This window comes from Schistocerca americana, chromosome 1 (genome assembly GCF_021461395.2).
Source record: "Schistocerca americana isolate TAMUIC-IGC-003095 chromosome 1, iqSchAmer2.1, whole genome shotgun sequence".
In the NCBI taxonomy this organism is placed as follows: Eukaryota; Metazoa; Arthropoda; class Insecta; order Orthoptera; family Acrididae; genus Schistocerca; species Schistocerca americana.
In genome coordinates, this window is record NC_060119.1 from 386,929,869 (window position 1) to 386,948,312 (window position 18,444).

The 18,444-nt window shown below is 44.1% G+C and overlaps 1 protein-coding gene across 3 annotated transcripts in view; it reads right to left on the reverse strand.

Annotated features, from left to right (window-relative positions):
- Nucleotides 1-7,411: 7,411 nt before the first annotated feature.
- The window catches only part of LOC124601570 (ribosomal RNA processing protein 36 homolog), a 75,117-nt gene continuing 64,084 nt past the window's right edge, over nt 7,412-18,444 (reverse strand). For all 3 annotated transcript variants that reach the window (XM_047136254.1, XM_047136255.1, XM_047136256.1), the window contains one exon: nt 7,412-9,587. The gene's annotated coding sequence lies outside the window, so the exon portion shown is untranslated. The remainder of the gene's footprint in view (nt 9,588-18,444) is intronic.

Sequence of the window (18,444 nt, forward strand, 5' to 3'; positions counted from 1 at the left end):
GATACTTCCCCCTAACACCAACCTATCCTAACTCCGGAGATGGGAACTTGCTCTTCAATATATCCTCTCTTCCCGTTACCCACCAGGCCTCAATCTCCGCTAATTTCAAGTTGCTGCCACTCATACCTCGCGTGTCATTCAACAGCACCTTTGCCCCTGCACTTCTGCCTCGACTGACATCTCTTCCCAAACTCTTTGTCTTTAAATATGTCTGCTTGTGTCTGTATATGTGTGGATGGATATGTGTGTGTGTGTGCGAGTGTATACCCGTCCTTTTTTCCCCCTAAGGTAAGTCTTTCCGCTCCCGGGATTGGAATGTCTCCTTACCCCCTCCCTTAAAACCCACTTCCTTTCGTCTTCCCCTCTCCTTCCCTCTTTCCTGATGAGGCAACAGTTTGTTGCGAAAGCTTGAATTTTGTGTGTATGTTTGTGTGTCTATCGACCTGCCAGCGCTTTCGTTCGGTAAGTCACCTCATCTTTGTTTTTATATATAATTTTTCCCACGTGGAATGTTTCTTTCTATATATATATATATATATATATATATATATATTTGTGGGTCTTACACAGACACAATGGGTTGTTGACGCAACTATATAGATCTGATTATGATCCAGAGAGATTGAAACATGTCACATATTATAAAATATTCAACTGGGACTGAAAAATAAATGATATAATAGAACCGTTTTAGAAAACATAGTGTCTATTACAAGCATTGTGATATCCCTCTTAGCTCTGTGGCTAATAATCAAGCCAAAACAAGTGACAAACGTCCTTTCTTTCTTTCTTTCTTTCTTCTTTTGCGAGTACGTCACGAAGTATCAAATTTCGACAAAGCAGAATACACATTTTAATTGAACTCAAAAATGTTCATCTAATTTTTGGTATTGTCTTCCACATATATATGGGGTGATTATCTGCTGATTGCTGGCCTAAATAATCAATGGTGTGGACAGGTTCTCTATATAACAATGTTGTGAAAAGGAAAGTTGCCACTCACCATATGGAGGAGATGCTGAGTCGCAGATAGGTACAACAAGAAGACTGTCACAAATACAGCTTTCAGCCCGAAATGCCTTCGTCAAAATTAGACGATGAACAAACACATACACACTCACACAAACACATGACTTCAGTCTCATGCAACACACACACACACACACACACACACACACACACACACTGCAGTCTCAGGCAATTGGTCAAAATTAGACGACGAACAAACACATACACACTCACACAAACACAAGACTTCAGTCTCATGCAACATACACACACACACACACACACACACACACACACACACACACACACACACTGCAGTCTCAGGCAATTGGTCAAAATTAGACGACGAACAAACACATACACACTCACACAAACACATGACTTCAGTCTCATGCAACACACACACACACACACACACACACACACACACACACTGCAGTCTCAGGCAATTGGTCAAAATTAGACGACGAACAAACACATACACACTCACACAAACACATGACTTCAGTCTCATGCAAAACACACACACACACACACACACACACACACACACACACACTGCAGTCTCAGGCAATTGTGGCCTCAGTTGCCCAAGACTGCAATCACATGTGTGAGAGCTGTGTTTGTGTGAGTGTGTATATCTGTGTGTGTTGTCTAATTTCGACAAAGGTCTTGATGGCTGTAAGCTGTATTTGTGACAGTCTTCTTGTTGCGCCTATCTGTGACTCAGCATCTCCTCTATATGGTGAGTGGCAACTTTCCTTTTCACAATATTGTTACAATCCATCCTAGATTTGCCATTGTTTGGTACTCTAAATGATGTAGACAACATCACGCTTGCAATTAACTTCTTCTGCCATTTAATACAGTTATTTCTTTGCACAAAGTGAAATATAAGTTCACATAACATTGAAAATACATGGTACAAATATGGAACAACGGAAACTACAAGCAGGAATATCAACAATGTAGGAAAAGGCAGATTACTACTTCCTGTAAGGACAACACACTAAGTTGCAGACAGGCACAAGCTATTAACATAAGCTATTGACCTCAGTCTTCATCAGAAAAAGATAAATACACACCATTCATTCACACAAGAAAGCACAACCCCAAACAAACATGACCCACCACTCTGGCAGCTTGGGCCAGGAATGCAAAGTGAAAATAGGTTTTTGTTTATATGATAACTTCAAATTTGACAGTGCTAGCTAAGTATAAAACTGACTTACAACTATTCATGGTTTTATACTGCGTGGCCTGGTTAGAAAATGAAATCATGTTATCTATGTTGCAAAAGTCTGCAAAACCTGGTACCGATCTAATTAGCGGAATGTTGTATCACATGATTCCTTTTATGCAACTTGGTCTGCCAAATTACATCATCTTTGAAAACAGAAGTGAAATGTGGAGTTAATAATTGCTTGAATGTTATGTGTAACTAAGTTTGAAATCATACTATTTATTGACACGTAAAAGGCACTAAACACAATGTTGTCTGCTATAGAACCAATGCACACACTGCTAAACACTGTACTTTCCAAAACACCAAAACCATCTTTATCCTGAGACAAAAATGAAATACAAGGGACTAAATGATTTTCGTATGAGTTGTTGCAAATTGTTTTTAGTGAAACAGATACAGTAAAATACACTCCTGGAAATTGAAATAAGAACACCGTGAATTCATTGTCCCAGGAAGGGGAAACTTTATTGACACATTCCTGGGGTCAGATACATCACATGATCACACTGACAGAACCACAGGCACATAGACACAGGCAACAGAGCATGCACAATGTCGGCACTAGTACAGTGTATATCCACCTTTCGCAGCAATGCAGGCTGCTATTCTCCCATGGAGACGATCGTAGAGATGCTGGATGTAGTCCTGTGGAACGGCTTGCCATGCCATTTCCACCTGGCGCCTCAGTTGGACCAGCGTTCGTGCTGGACGTGCAGACCGCGTGAGACGACGCTTCATCCAGTCCCAAACATGCTCAATGGGGGACAGATCCGGAGATCTTGCTGGCCAGGGTAGTTGACTTACACCTTCTAGAGCACATTGGGTGGCACGGGATACATGCGGACGTGCATTGTCCTGTTGGAACAGCAAGTTCCCTTGCCGGTCTAGGAATGGTAGAACGATGGGTTCGATGACGGTTTGGATGTACCGTGCACTATTCAGTGTCCTCTCGACGATCACCAGTGGTGTACGGCCAGTGTAGGAGATCGCTCCCCACACCATGATGCCGGGTGTTGGCCCTGTGTGCCTCGGTCGTATGCAGTCCTGATCGTGGCGCTCACCTGCACGGCGCCAAACACGCATACGACCATCATTGGCACCAAGGCAGAAGCGACTCTCATCGCTGAAGACGACACGTCTCCATTCGTCCCTCCATTCACGCCTGTCGCGACACCACTGGAGGCGGGCTGAACGATGTTGGGGCGTGAGCGGAAGACGGCCTAATGGTGTGCGGAACCGTAGCCCAGCTTCATGGAGACAGTTGTGAATGGTCCTCGCCGATACCCCAGGAGCAACAGTGTCCCTAATTTGCTGGGAAGTGGCGGTGCGGTCCCCTACGGCACTGCGTAGGATCCTACGGTCTTGGCGTGCATCCGTGCGTCGCTGCGGTCCGGTCCCAGGTCGACGGGCACGTGCACCTTCCGCCGACCACTGGCGACAACATCGATGTACTGTGGAGACCTCACGCCCCACGTGTTGAGCAATTCGGCGGTACGTCCACCCGGCCTCCCGCATGCCCACTATACGCCCCCGCTCAAAGTCCGTCAACTGCACATACGGTTCACGTCCACACTGTCGCGGCATGCTACCAGTGTTAAAGACTGCGATGGAGCTCCGTATGCCACGGCAAACTGGCTGACACTGACGGCGGCGGTGCACAAATGCTGCGCAGCTAGTGCCATTCGACGGCCAACACCGCGGTTCCTGGTGTGTCCGCTGTGCCGTGCGTGTGATCATTGCTTGTACAGCCCTCTCGCAGTGTCCGGAGCAAGTATGGTGGGTCTGACACACCGGTGTCGATGTGTTCTTTTTTCCATTTCCAGGAGTGTATATAGCAGCCCTATACAAGGCACAACCACTTTCCCTGATTTAAGTGAGTTTAGGAATCTCCCCCCCAGCCCCCACCAAAAAACACAGAAAATATGCAATTTGGAAAACCTGAACACTAGCTAGAATAAAATACCTGTATGAAGGTTTAGCTGACTTCAAATTTCAATTAGGCCCCTCCTCTCCATCATTGCATCTCATCACATTATAAACAACTTGTGACGAAGCAAGCTGGGATATTTTTACTTCCCCTCTTGTTTTGCCATCTGCCTCCTTAAAATTCATTTTTTTTTTCAATTTTTAACTAACTACCATTAACATACATGAGTATAATCTGCAATTTCATAAAAGAGAGAGGTTGGCCCTCAGTTTTAAAGAATACAACCCCAGGTCTAATTTTGTGCCTAGTTTTATGTATGTAATTGATTTTTCTAATTTATTTTGAGTATTACTAATTAGTATCTTTTGTTATAGGGTGAAATCAATAATTGTTTGGTAACTTAAATACTATTGCTGACTTATAAATAAATATAAATTCTGTAATAATTGTGAACATTTGGGAGATGAAATGCTAGTATTTTTAACGTATCTATCTGGCTCTAGTCAGAAACATGTTAGCAAAACCAACCCTTAATTAATTCCATAGTAATTAACAGTTTTGCCAATAGTATTGTTTGCATAAATATACATGTTAATTTTATGATTTAAACAAATAATTCAGCGTAAGCTTTGTAGTAGAAGAAACTTTTAAAAGGAATAAATTTTTTGACATATTCAGTTAATTTAATGAGTTAAGTCTTAATTGTAATTTCTGTAAATCAAACTTCGAACAATGTGCAGTTTCAGCACCTATTATTATGATGATGATATATAAGGGCCCCATTTTTGGTCACAGGACAGTCAGCCCACGGCCAAGTTTCAGACGAGGAACCTGTGTTGGTTAGAACGACAACAATGCATTAACTTAACAGTTACACAATTAGGCCGCGTGTTAAAACAGTGACAGTGTCTGCTCCATACGTACCTTTCTATTCTTCAAGATCTGTGAACTTTGTGGTTAGGTTTTTACAGCTCGTAGATGTTTTGAAAGTTGAACGATAGTGCACTGGTCATATATTAAATGTGTATATGAGGGTTGTAAAAAGGGAAAGTAAGAGACTGTGAAACATAACTATGCATCTGTCGGCTACCTCATTTAAAGTAGTCTGTGTTTGACTTTCACAGCCCATTTTTCAGGCAGTATGTTGACACCGAGGGCAATTAACAAATGATGAAACAAAGTAGGCAAACCGCTACAACTGACTTCAATTGTAAAGTTGCTTACAGATGGTTCAATTACAGTTAATGTAAAATTGAATTTCCTGTTTTATCTGTGTTTACTTGTAGTGATCTTATTATACCTACCACAGTGCAATTAAATTATGAAAAGGATAGTTGCTAATCACCACATAGCAAAGATACTGAGTCACAGATAGACACAACAAGAAAACTAAGACAATCAGAATTTTGGCCAAAAAGGCCTTAGTCAGGCTTGGAACAGACACACACACACGCACGTACACACACACACACACACACACACACACACACACACACACACACACACACACACACACAAACGACTGCAGTCTCTGGCTGGATTATCCATTGTTGAGCAATGCACTGAAATATTTTTACAAATTGTATTCAATATTTTAATCCGAACTTTTTCAAACAATGTCATACTCTTAAGTTTACCATAAGTATTTTTCAAAAACTAATGGTTCAATTCATAGTGAAATTCTACAGACCTGTGATCATACAAATATAAAGTATGCATGATCTGCTAATTGTATTTTAACCCTTCTTATAAGAAAGCTCAGTAAATGAGGGTTTTCTTTCCTTTCTTTATGCATCTTTCACTGCAAAAATTAAGTTTGCGTAAGCCATTGCTTGAAGTCCAACAATAAGATGTAGCAGGAGCCAAACGAAACATAAATCTTAGAACAGCGAGCTCTTTATAAGCGCACCTGCCAACTCTTCTGGTCTTGAGTATTGACAATGCCAGGTGCTCTGTAATGGAATTTTAAGAAGTGTTCTTCTTGGATGTGGTATACTCAATGTCTGTTCTTGAGAAGATAAATAAAAATATATTGGTCCTCACATTGTCCATCACTAACTTTGTCTTTATCTGCAAATAAATGCCTTAAGTTGCCATAATCCCATTGCTGTATTCAAACATGTTTCAGGTAAGGGTACTTGTGAAAGTCAGAGGGTGCCATGTCGGATGAATAGGGCAGATGTTCCCACAATTTGTACTTGATGTCACACATCCACTGTCAAAGTATATCATCCCAGAAAACACAAGTGCACAACCTTTTGGTACATTAAAATACCTCCATCTCTTTGAATGGAGACATTTTCCTGCACATGGTAGTCCTTTTTTAAAATTTTAAATGAAGACTTTATTTCATTATTAATGAGTAGCTACTCTAACCCCCTCGGCCATTATCAAGCTATGTCACACCAAAGATTACATTATGCTTGCAGCATATCATCATCCACACAGAAATGTTGAAAGAACAACATGTATTGGTTTGCTGATACGAATTCAGCAACACATAAAAATTCAAATCAGTGTAAATAGCTACCATGGTTGTGCAGAATCAAAAGAACAGTTATCAGTACCATTTCATCGTTGTGTCAGACCAAGCAAGAACTTTTCACCTTGCTCTCTTGCACGCAGAACATAAAAGGAGCACTAGAACATAAAAAAAACCACTGACACTAAATCCTAAAGTGTGCAGAGCTGAACATGCAAATAGATATAATTGCTGGAGAGTACATTTGAATTGACTTGTTGAACATATAAAATGAAGTAAATGTTATGAACATAATTCATAAATTAATCCACTCCAAATTTTCCAAAGAAAATAATGTAAAGGATACTTATTTGTCCTTATAAATAGAGGTGGTGTGTCTGCCAAGAACATTATGTCTAAACTGGAGGCAACAGGGGGCAATGACATCAATACATGCCTTCTATTATCCCTATACAAAGTACCTGTCTGGACACCATAAGAATCTGTAGCCACATCTAATCGCGATTTCGTACTGTGCCAGCTATTGTTTCTAACATCCACGCTTTATTTTCCCAATCTCCTACCCAGTATCATCATCATCTTCTTCTTTATGACAACCAGAATATTTTGTGTGTGTGTGTGTGCGCGTGTGTGTGTGCGCACGCGCACGCAGCATACAAGTATATCTACAAGCATTAGATAATGGAATCATAACTTAGCAGATTTCACTGGTAGAGCCATGGTGGGACGTTAAACATAATCACATCACTTTCTTAATAACTTAATCCTGTATTTTTAGGTATATAATGCATAACAATTGCATACAATATAACAACTCAAACAAAATTTGCGAAGCACTCTACTGATAGTAAGGATACATGACTGTTTCAGGTATCACGCTTTATAATCATTTGTCAACATCCATAACAAGTATCTGTGAGGAACATTATTAATAAACCTTTTTACACATACTTAAAAATGGATTTATCAATACAAATTATGAATAGGCAAGTACATATGTTACATAACATGTCGGTACACATATTTTATGTTATATTTGTGCATTATACATGTGATTAATACTATTTTTCAAGCATACATTGCATTTATGCACTCCTGGAAAATGAAAAAGCAACACATTAACGCAAGTGAATAAGACCCGTTATACTTGCACGAAACACTATGATAGGGCAGTGCACGTGATGACCAAATGCGCCACATTGCAGACACACCAGGAACTGCATTACCAGCCGTGGAATATTGTAAGCTTCTCAGCGGTTGTTCACCCACAGAGCCAATGGCAGCCAGTTTGCCACGGTATATGGGCCTCCTTGTGTGTCTTCAACATTGTCAGCATGCCGTGACAGCATGTATATGAACTGTTTATGCAACTGATCGAGTTTGAGTGAGGGAATATAGTGGGCCTGCGGGAGGGCGGATGGACATAGCACAAAATTGGGCAGCACGTGGGGCGAGAGATCTCCACAGTGCATTGATGTTGTAACCAGTGGTCAGCAGAAGGAGCATATACCCGTCGACCTGGGTCCGGACAGTGGCGACACACAGATGCATACCACGACTGTCGCATCTTACGAAGCGCCGTACAGGACAGCACCATCACTTCACAACAAATTAGGGACACTATTGCTCCAGGGGTATCATCGAGAACCATTCGCAACTGGCTCCGTGAAGCAGGGCTACGATCCCACGTGCCGTTAGGGCATCTTCCACTCATGCCCCAGCATCGCTCAGCCTACCTCCAGTGGTATCACGATAGGCATTAAGGGAATGACAAATGGAGACAGGTCATCTTCAGTGATGAGAGTCGCTTCTGCCTTGGTGCCAATGAAAGACTAACGTGTGTGGCGTCATGCAGGGGAGCGCCAAAATCTGGAGTGTGTACAACAGAGGCACACAGGACCAACTCCTGGAATCATGGTGTGGGGAGCCATAGCCTACACTGGCCGTTCTCCACTGGTGATAGTAGAAGGGATATTGAACAGTGAACGGTACATTGAAACCATTATTCAACCGGTCTTGCTACAGTTCGTGCACCAACAAGGTGACATGCTTTTCCCACAGAACAATACACGTCCATGTCTCCCGTGCAACCCAACGTGCTCTTCAAGGTATACCCCAACTGCCCTGGCCAACATGATCCCCAGATCTGTCCCCAATTGAGCATGTTTGGGACTGGATGAAACATCATCTTGCGTGGTCTGCACGATCGGCACAGAATCTGGCCCAGCTGAGGCACCAGGTGGACACTGCATGGCAGGCCATTCCTCAAGACTACATTCAGCACCTCTATGATCACCTTCATGGGAGAATTGTGGCCCGCATTAGTGCAAAAGGATGGTATACACAGTATTAGCACCGACATTGCGTGCACTCTGTTGACTTTTCTTATGTGAGTATGGCTCTGTCTTTGTGATTGTGTGTTGTATATGTTCCCAAGTGTGTGTCAATAAAATTTCCATTTGCTGGCTCAACGGATTCATGGGTGTTCTTTTTTCATTTTCCAGGAGTGTATTTACAGAATTCCTCCCTCGTGTTTACTACCCACTAAATTTGCCTCGTTAAAATCATGCAAATATTCACACGATTATGATTTTATATGTATCGACCTTTATTAGCATGACTTCATAGACTACTTTGAAAATTCATGTAGTGAATTCTTTTCAATTAATTAATAATATTTAGTTATACAAACTGTACCAATCAGGACATGAGTACGGCAGTTTTGATGTATTATGTCCCTTACATATTTTTGCTGATGACCCAATCTCTGAAATTACAAAAATATGATACTACTTTGATTCACATATGTTGACTCAGCTGCTACAATATTTCTTAAACAACAGAGTGTTTCATAAAAATTTCCAAACTTATACTTAAAATGGAGGACAATGCCGCACTTTGTTTGCAATACAAATATCCAGGATCTGAAACAAAGAACAGTATAATCTGAATAAAGTGGAGAAAAAAGGCTTTTTAATAATGATGTGTGATACTTTTTCCTATATAAAATAATTATATAGCACTAAGGAGAGCAAAATTTTTTTAAGTAATAAGGTAGTACATAATTACAACCACAAAACTACTACTTATTTTCACACTATTTGTATTACAGACTCCCCATCTTCAAACAATGGAATACCCAGGTAGGAATATCAACAGAGGGCAAGATAGATGAGGCCTGGCAAGAAGTCGGCATTCCAAAACATCCCAAAGGTGTTCTACAGGATTCCAGTCAGGACTCTGTGCAGGACAGTCCATTACAGGGATGTTATTGTCGTGTAACCATTCCGCCACAGGCTGTGGATTATAAACAGATGCTCAATCATGTTGAAAGATGTAATTGTCATCCCAAAATTGCTCTTCAACAGTGAGAAGCAAAAAGGTGCTTAAAACAACAAGGGGCGCAAGCCCCTTCCATGAAAAACAGGACCACACCATAACATTACCACCTCCGAATTTTATTGTTGGCACTACACACGCTTTCTGATGACATTCACCAGGCATTCGCCATACCCACACCCTGCCATCAGATTGCCACATTGTGCACGGTAATTCGTCACTCCACACAACATTTTTCCACTGTTCAATTGTCCAATGTTTACATTCCTTACACCAAGAGAGGTGTCGTTTGGCATTTACCGGTGTGATGTCTGGCTTATGAGCAGCCGCTCAACCATGAGCATTTACCGGTGTGATGTCTGGCTTATGAGCAGCCGCTCAACCATGAAATCCAAATTTTCTCACCTCCTGCCCAACTGTCATAGTACTTGCAGTGGATCCTGATGCAGTTTGAAATTCCTGTGTGATGGTCTGGATAGATGTCTGTCTATTACACATTAAGACCCTCTTCAAATGTCGGTGGTCTCTGTCAATCAACAGACAAGGTCGGCCTGTACAATTTGGTGCTGTACGTGTTGCTCCACATTTCCACTTCACTATCACATCAGAAACAATGGACCTTGGGATGTTTAGGAGTGTGGAAATCTCGCATACAGATGTATGACACAAGTGACACCCAATCACTTGACCACGTTTGAAGTCCCGAGTTCCATGGAGTGCCCATTCTGCTCTCTCACAATGTCTAATGACTACTGAGGTCACTGAAATGGAGTACCTGGCAGTAGGTGACACCACAATGCACCTAATATGGAAAACGTATGTTTTTCGGGGTGTCTGGATACTTTTGATCACATAGTGTATTGAGTGGGATGCGAGCAGCGACCAGGAGGGGTCTGGGGGAGAGGAATGGGAACAGGAAGGGCAAGGGATAGTAGTGTGTGGGGTGGGGGGGAGTGGAGGAGACAAACATTGTCTGGCAGAGTGTGCAGTGACTAGAATGCCAGCAGGCACAGCATCAGGAGGCAGGAGGTTGTGGGTCAGGGAGGTGGGGAGAAAAGGAGTGAAAAGGGAGAGGAGCAGGGCAAAGATTGGGTGTTGCATTGACAGAGGGTCACAAACAAAGAGCATGGGAGACGAGAAGGGGGAGGAAATGATAGGACAGAGTGGGTGTAAACCATTGACTGGAGGGTGTGGGGGCAGTATATTACTCTAGGTTGAGACTGGGATAATTGCAGGTGTGGAGAATGCATTGTAAGTATAACTCCTGTCTGTGCAGTTCAGAAATGCTGGTGATAGAGGATAGAATCCAGGTGGCTTGGGTAGTGAAGCAGCCACTGAAATCAATCACATTATGTTCAGCTGCATGTCGTACCACAGGGTGGTCTGCTTTGCTCTTGGCCATAGTTTGGCAGAGGCCGTACATCCTGGACAGCTGGTTGGTAGTCATGCCAACATAAAAAGCTGTGCAATGATTGCAGCAAAGCTGGTAAAGGACATGGCTGCTTTCACAGGTGGCCTGGCCACTGATGGGGTGGGATCAACCTGAGACAAGATTGGAATAGGAAGTGCGGGGTGGATGGATTGGGCACGTCTTGCATCTGGGTCTTCCCAAAGAATATGGTCCTTGTGGCAGAGGGTGGTCTATTTTATTTGTTTTAGAGGGCAAAAACAACCACGGTCATATGCTTCCATGTCTTAGCTATAGAACATGAAGACAAAGAGAGGAGTTAAAAATGACTACACGTTAGTCCCAATCGATGGAAGAGAAGACAGCTAAAAACAGGAACATGGAGAAAGGTCTATAAAATATGCCATAGGAACACGGATGTCCTGACCTAAAAATTAAATGGCCTTCGCCACATTGCTATGATGGATAAAAAGTAAAACACGGTTGACAACCCAGGGTCATCTGCTGAAACAGTCAATAACTCAGACAGCGAACACAAAACAAGAACGTAAGATGTTTAAAAAAGGGCACTGTGCCAGGAAATGGTGAACCATCAAAGGCTGAGTGCAATAAGCACAAAGTGGTGGGGGACCACCACTTAACAAATGGCAATGTCTGAAAACACAGTGTCCAACACGCATCCTAGCTAAAATGATCTCCTCATTGTCTGACGACCGAGAGAAGGTCGTCCAAGCTGCTGGGAGAGGCTTAATAACCTGGAGCTTCTCCCCATGAAGGGAGGACCAATCGTGATACCAAAGTGACACCACCTGCTGCCAAACAGCAATAAATAAATCATCTGAGGGATTGTAAGAACTAGCGGGCTGAGGTACGAGGAATGCAGCCTTGGCAGCAGTGTCAGCAATCACGTTTCCTGTCAGACTGATGTTACCAGGAACCCACATAAACATCACAGTGGCTACGTCAAGAGTGAGCAAGTGACAGCTTACCTGGACCTGTTGCACTAAGGGACGGATGGTGTACAGCGTACAGATGACACAATTTAAAAGCCTGTGTCAATGGATATACTGCGTGCCCTGACAGAGGGCGAAGAGCTCTGCTGTAATTACTGAGCAGTGTTCCAGAAGCCAATACAGAGACACGTCGGCACCCGTGACGAAGGCATACCAAACACCACGGTCAGTCTGAGAGCCATTAATGTACAAAAAGCTAGTACCGCGAAGTTCCGTGCGAAGGTCGTGAAACTGAAGGTGATAGACCAAGGCTGCAGTAGTGTCCTTAGGAAATGAATGAAGGCCAAGGTGAAAACGGGCCGCCACACGAAGCCAAGGTGGTGAAGGGTTCACACCCACCGGGAAAGTGGCAGGTAGCGTGAAGTTAAGCTGCCAGAGCAAGAGCCGAAAGCAAACTCCGGGAGGTAACAGAGGGACATGCCCCACACTGGTGACCAAAGGAGTCTTCGAAGGAGGCGGCACAGGACGGGTGGCCATGCATGGCAGACTAATAGCATGCATTTCTGCTGATGAGAAAGTCACAGCAGTAGGACAGCAGTAGTTTGGCAGCTTCTGCATACAAATTCTCAACTGGGCTAGTATAAAAGGTGCCAGTGGCAAATGGATGCGCCATGATGGTGGATAGTACTGAGACAGCGCAAGAGGGACAGATGTGCAGATGTATGAACAAAACACACACAGTCTACTTTCAGACGGACTACGGACTAGTACAAACAGTGGTTCGACCTGTTCCCCAGGAAGTACTACTGAGGACATGTAGGACATTGAGGGACCACATATAGTGGGCTGCCGAGTAAGACATGTGGGAGAACCAAGAAAGTTTCCTAGCGAGCATGAGCCCCAGGAATTTCATAGTCACAATGAACGAAAAAGCAACAGGTCTAACGTATAAAGATGGAGGAAAATGCCAATTGTGTCACCAGAAATTCATACAAACAGTTTTGTCAGTGGAAAAACGAAAGCCGTTGTCGATCGAGACACTGCTGAAGACGCCGCTCAATGAGACAAGTCTGTGGAGAACTGCAGTAGATAGCACAATCACCAACAAAAAGGGAGCCAGAGATGCCTGTCAGCAGACAGGCCATTACAGGGTCAATGGCGATGGCAAAGACGACAACGCTCACAATGAAACGGAGGCACACCGTTTTCCTGGATAAAGGTGTCCAACAAGGCAGAACCTACAGATACCTTGAAAACTTGCCTTTTAAAAATTCTTGAAGGAAATGGGGAAGGAGGTCACAGAAGCCCCACGGGTAGAGAGTATGGAGGATACCAGTCCTCCAGGAGGTGTCGTAGGCTCTCTCTAAATAGAAAAAAAAAAAACACAGCCACAGTCTGGGATTTCTGCAGAAAACCAATCATGACATGGGTGGACAAAGTGAAGAGATGGTCTACTGCAGAACAGTGTGCTCGAAATCCACACGATGAAGCAGTTAGTAAATTGCGAGACTCGAGCCACCGTACCAGTCGGGCATGAATTATATTTTCCATCACCTCGCAAACACAGCTGGTGAGAGATATGGGGCAGTAGATAGAAGGAAGATGTTTGTCCTCACTGGGCTACAGTATGAGTGTGACAGTGGGTTCATGCCAGCCTCTAGCAAAACATGCTCTCTGCCCAGATGCAGTTGTAAGTATGAAGCAGAAAGTGTTTGCCCACAAGAGGAAGGTGCTGCAAAATCTGAATGTGAACATTGTCTGGCCCTGGAATGGAGGATCAGGATGAAGTGAGAGCATGATCTAGCTCCCCCATAGTAAAGGGGCATTGCAGCACTCACGATTCTGAGAAGAGAAGGATATCGCCCGAGCCTCCTGCGCTCCTTTTCAATGGAGGAAGGCAGGGGGATAGTGAGAGGAGCTCGAAATCTCCGCAAAATGATGGCCCAAGATGTTTGAGATAATACCTATGATATCGTCTGCTACTATCAGGCTGGATACTGGGGAATACATCTTGGTCCCAGAGAGTCATCGGAGGTTGGCTTACTCTACAGAAGAGGGAGTGGAACTGTTAAAATAACTATTGCATGAAATCCAGCTAGATTTTTTACTGTCCTGAAGAATGCAATGACACTGTGCACACAACTGTTTATAATGAATGAAGTTTGTCATCATAGGGTAGCAGTTAAAAGTGCAGAGAGCACGTCTCCGTGTGCGAATTGCATCGGGACATGCCTCAGTACGCCAAGGGTCCAGGGCATGGTGTGGTAAAGAGGAAGTGCAAGGAATGGAACGTTCTGCAGCAGTAAGGATAACGTTTATAAGATATTCTACCTGGTCATCATAAGAGAGGAAATGATGTTCGTTGAAGGTTGCCTCCTATCGGCCTTAGTAAGCTGCCATTTGAGTGAGCATATAGGTGGGGTTTGAGTCAGTAAACAGATAGCACACGGGAAATGGTTGCTTGAGTATGTGTCTGAGAGAATGGACCAATTAAGACGATGGGCATGTTGGGCAGTGCAGAAGGATAGGAATGAACAGTTGGACTGTGATAACTTCACAGTCTGCTTTGATCTTGGACAGAAACACCATTCTATAAAAGGTGAGAAAAAGAGTGTGCGTGGGCACTAAGGATCACCCAACAGGTGGCCATGACACCCTGATCAAAGATGTACATATGGTTTTCTGCCTCGGTCAGATCATCGAGCAGCCTGGTGTAAATAACACCACAGCAAGACTCCAGAGTTAAAAGGGTCTCGACATGAACAGGAGAAGTGGCAAACAGTTGTTGTGCTTGAGAATCAGAAGTAGTCTCCAAAAGCAAAGTGACATTGAGTAAATAACACCTTTCTAAATAAGAAATGGATATACTGTAGAAAAGGACTGTCCATCTTCAGTATGTGAAACCACGAGGAACCACAGTGCAAGTGGGAGGATCTTTGAATCGGAAGCTTCATTCCATTTACGTTTGGTAGACGTGGACTGTGAAGATGATGACTGGCTCAGTATGATAAAATCCCCCATGACTGTCAACGTCTCCTAACTGACCCCCCCCCCCCCCACCCGCCATGTGGAACTTACCCGCCTCTCGAACACCTAACAGAGGAACCAATTGGCAATTTGAGAAGGTAGCAGCTCAGGCAATCACCCCTCTCTGGGCCTGGCCTGTAATAGGGGCTATGTATGAACCCTACCTGTTGACCCAGGGCTTGGAATTACGCGTTACCCAGTCACCTGTTATGCATCAGATGCATGGGGTGGCCTTCAGGAGCACACGGGGAGGAAGAAGAAAAAGAGGAGCCTCAAACACCAAAGCAGAGGAATGATAGGAGACAGAAAATGAAGGAAGGAAAAAAGGAACAAAAAACAGTGGAGAGAGTGTTCTGCTTCCAGCTACTGGAAATGCCAAACACTTTCCAAAATACATCCCAGACATGTTCCCCATGGGAGAGGAAAAACAATAGCAATAGGATAGACATACAGCATGGAAGGGAAACGATGCTGCAAAGGCTGGGGCCCTGTGGTAGCTAAGCATGAACCTGGCAAAGAACAGTGAGCCCCCTGGGGGAGGGGGCAAGGGGTTGGGATTGGGAGTGGCATAGGGATGGACTAGGACGTTGTGGAAGTTGGGTGGGTGATAGAACACCAGTTTAGGAAGGGTGGGAAATATCTTGGGTAGGATGTTCCTCATTTCAGGGCACAATGATAGGTAATTAAAGCCCTGGTGAAGGATGTGGTTCAGTTGTTCCAGTCTGGGGTGGTACTGTGCCGTGGATTTGTTTGTGTTCATTCCTTTGAAAGGAGAAATAGTTGTGGGATAGAGTCTGAAGGACACTGGGAAAGGTAGTGTTCAACAGCAGTAAGACCATGGGAATGAAGGATGTTGGTGTATGGGAAGGTAGCATTTCTTTGTCGCCAATCCCTCAAACCAAAACCACCCTAATTCCAACATTTAACCATGTCTCTTCCAGTCCAAACCACCATCCAAACATGATCCCCCTCCCACCTAAGCACCTGCTGGTCATTTTCCAGGAATTTCTTACATTCAACTTAGCCTCCTCATCCTTCACCAGGTACCTTCCTCACAACACCAACCTTTCAGTAAAAGAAATAACAGCCCTACACAACCTCAAAACAAACCATGACCCAAAAGTCGAACACAATCTCCAATCCCTGCTTAAAGCGTTAGGCCCTTCCCATAACCTGCCCCCCCCCCCCTTTCCCCACTCCATTTCCTTGTTCATTCACTCCTATGACACCCTGCACTCTCTCTTTTTACATGCTCCCCAAAATCCACAAACTCAAGAATCCTGGACCACCCCCTCCCATTGTGGCTGGTTATTGTAGCCCCACTGAAAGAATTTTGGCCCTCATTGACCAACACCTCCAACCTCATAAAATTCCAAACCCCTAGTCAGGTTCAGGTTCACTGATGATATCTTCATGATCTGGACTCAAAGCCAAGACACTATCTTCATTCTTTCACAACTCCAACACCTTCTCACCTGGTCCATCTCAACCCAGTGTGCCACCTTCCTAGACATTGACCTCCTCCACTCTGATGGCTCTAACCACCAACAGTACCTGCATTTTGACAGATGCCATCCCTTTCACACCAAAAAACCCCTCCCCAACAGCCTGCTCACCAGAAAGTGGGGTATCTGCAGTGACAAGAACTCCCTTGCTCAATATGGTGATGATCTCAACAAGGTCTCCACAGACAGGCACTATCCCCCAGACCTAGTCCACAAACAAATCTCTCGTACCATTTCCCCTCACACCTTCAACCCTCCCACCACCCCCAAGAACTGACAACAAAGGAGTGCCCCTTTAGCACCTAGTACTACCCCTGACTGGAACAACTGAACGATATTCTTCACCAGGGCTTTAATTACCTATCATAATGCCCTAAAATGAGGGGCATCCTACCTGAGATCCTTCTCACTCCTTCTAAAGTGGTGTTCCATCACCCATTCGACTTCCACAACATCGTGGTCCATCCCTATGCTATGCCCAATCTCAACCCTTTGCCACAAGGATCATACCTCTGTGGAACGCCCAGGCACAAGGCATACCCAATCCACCCACCCAGCACTTCCTATTCCCGTCCTGTCACATGTTTATCCTACCCCATCAGGGGTTGGGCCACCTGTGTTATTTACCAGCTCTGCTGCAATCACTGCACAGCTTTTTATATTCATATGACTACCAATCAGCTGTCCACTAGGATGAACGGCCACTGCCAAACTGTGGCCAAGAGCCACGAAGACTACCCTATGGCACAACATGCAGTTGAACATAATATGCTTGATTTCAATGGCTGCTTCACTACCTGAGCCATCTGGATCCTTCCCTCCACCACCACCTTTTCTGAGTTGCGCAGATAGGAGTTATCTTTACAACACAGTATCTGCTCCCATAACTAACCCAGCCTCAATCTACGGTAACGTGTCATCCCCACACCCTCCACCCAACAGTTTCTACCCCCTGTTCTATTATCACCTCCTCATTCTTGTCTACCACACTCTTTGTTTGCCACCATCTGTCAAAGCACCTGCTCATCTTTCCTCGATCCTCTTCTTTTTCGCTCCTTTTTTTCCCCCACCTCTCTACCCCACAAACTCCTGACTCTGTTCCCGCTGTCATTCTAGTCCCTGCACACACTGCCAGACAGTGTTCATCTCTCCCTGCACTCTGGCTCTTCCCCTTCCCTGCTCCCTCTAGGTTGCTGCTTGTGTCCCACGTGATATTTGCATTCCAGCATGAGCTCCCAGAGCTGGCTGTCATGTGTGCATGAGTGTGCTTGCTTGAGTGTATGAAGGGTGTGTGTTTCTCTTTTGGTGAGGAAGGCTGTGGCTGAAAGCTTTATGTAAATGTCTTTTAATTGTGTCTGTCTACAACTTAACGTGTCTTCTTTACGGCAAGTAGCAACCTATCTTTTCCTACATTGTTGTGATTCCCTATATCTGTATCCATCCTCTGAACTTCCTAAATATATCAGGCTCTTATTCCTGCTTGTAAATATATGCCAACACATTATAACCACTGCCCACTGTAATGTTGGATGCCACCTGGTTGTATTGT